Below are 2249 nucleotides of genomic sequence, written 5' to 3'. Positions count from 1 at the left end.
ATTCATTCCGACCTTTAGTAGTTGTAAAGGAAGTTGGACTTATTTATCCTAATAAATCAATCAATAAAATGTCATTTTCACAAGTTAAATCATTACAAGTGAGAGATTTCATAGTAGAACGAGTATATTGCAATGTGTGTCAATGATAAATGATCAATCACATCTGAGGTAGACCTAAATGTGGCAAAAAAAACCAAAAACCCTTAAAAGTCAAGTCTTAAACTGTGAAATGAATAATTTTGCCACTGGTGAAGCATTTATTCAAGGGAAATTTGATTATGGAGAAACAGGGTCACTACTTCGCTAACAGAATGGGATGATTTGCCCCTTATTAATAAGGAATGATACAAAATCAGATGTATTAAACTAATGAGCTTCAGAGGTTTGAGACTTTTATCTGTAAGATATTTTAAAGACTCCAGAAAATTGTTGCCGAATGAATGAATTATGAAAATTAGCCAGATTTAAACTGTTATTTTAGTAGTAATCAGTCTGCAGCTGATACAGTTAAACTGCTCTGCTGTATTGTGAGAAGGCCCTTTCTTAACAGTGAAGTCAATCAGACGTGACTCGGTGAGGGTTTGTTTCTTTTGCAGTCTGAAATGAATACTTTGATATTTTAATGTGTAACTCGGGTTTGTGGTACTTTATTTGTAGTGATGGGGATTTTTCGCGTGCACACACGCCATTTCAAGCAGATGAATAGTGTTGGCAGCCCTTGACTTGAAGTTGCAGATTTCATTCAGCTGCTTTGAGGTCCACCGGTGCTTTTCTTCTTTAAACGCGTGTACACCTGTTCACACATGGCTCTTTCAAACTGGGGAGATTTTGCACCACTAACCGCTGCACACTGGGTGTATGTGTTTGAACAGGGCAGTGTTATTGATCTGCTGTTTTGAGAATAAAGCCAATGTTCGGATACCCCGGCTCTGATGTAAGGATGGTGTTTTAAAAAAACAAAAAACCTGCAGACTGGCAGCACAGCTCGTCACCTGCTACGCGATCTGCATGGCAATAACAAGGAGACAATAAACCCAGTCAGTGTGCTCTGGGTTCATTGTGTCTGTACAGCGTAGACATTCAGGGCTTTTCTGAGAGAGGACAATGTCTAATTGTTCGAATATGAATCATAAAAAGAAATGTGTGTCAAAAGTGACGAGTCAAGTTTTCAAATTGGAAACAAACCTTGTTTCGAAGGCCTTTAATTGGCAGCTTGGCATAATTTTAAAATGAGAAATCTGATAAATGACAGGAGCGTGATAAAATTCAGATCAAATCTGAGGTGTAAAACTGACAGCAGCGAGGTGGTGGAGCAGGTTTACTGCCGATGGTACAATTGATGGTGGTTTGCTTGAAATGTCATGAAGCAAAACTGAACCACAGTGAACCTCGCAGTGAGAGCAGGCGAGACTTCTAGGCTGCTTCAAACTAGAGACGGTGTGTATGAGAGCTGTGATGGTGGAAGTAATTATTTTGGGATAAAATTGTAAGGTACTGCAATGCTTCCTTTGTTGCGTCCTTTAGCAGAGGATATACTGGATCCTCCTTAATGCAAGGAGAAGAGCTGATGCCATCCAATAGTACATATGTTCGCTTTCTTACAGTGATCAGTGACACAGATCATGCAAATGTTAATTTGCAGTTTTGTTTGGTTTCGCTTCCCTTTCATGCTGTGACCCACTGATATGGTTTCAACCTTAAAATTTAGTATTAGTTTTAACCTGAATTTAAGTGTTGCATGAATTTTAACTTCAGGCACAGAAAGCTTAAATGAAGGCAGGAGCTGCTCTCGATCATCATTTCTATTTATTTGAAATTACAGCTCTGGCAGTGAAGTGGTATTTTTCACCAGTGGCTCAGGAAAGCCAGTAAAAACTCAGTGGGTAAAGTATCGAAGATTCACCTCCTGGATTTTAGTTTGACGTCAGCAACATGCAAGCGCAGAAAGATTCTTCTTTTTTGTTTTTGTTTCCTCACGTCTTTAGGAGTTATCCTTCTCACCTTTCCTTGATCTCATGACTTTTTTTCATCATGATCAAGGAAAAGTGTTTAGGAGAAGCGTCACAGGTATATTTGTCTGGTCGGTTTGCTGCAGACGGCTTTTTGCACGACACTTTTTGGACCCGTTGGCAAACTGATGCAGAATTATTAAAGTGAGATGTTGCCTGATGTGACTGAATGTGCTCTGGCAGATTATCATTCAAGGAGAAAAGATCGGTTCACTAAAATAAAAATAAACTAGATTAGAC

The sequence above is a fragment of the Pundamilia nyererei genome, unplaced genomic scaffold, assembly GCF_000239375.1.
Source record: "Pundamilia nyererei isolate P.nyererei 1_Seehausen unplaced genomic scaffold, PunNye1.0 scaffold00017, whole genome shotgun sequence".
Classification (NCBI taxonomy): Eukaryota; Metazoa; Chordata; class Actinopteri; order Cichliformes; family Cichlidae; genus Pundamilia; species Pundamilia nyererei.
Note: the sequence above shows the minus strand (reverse complement) of the source record.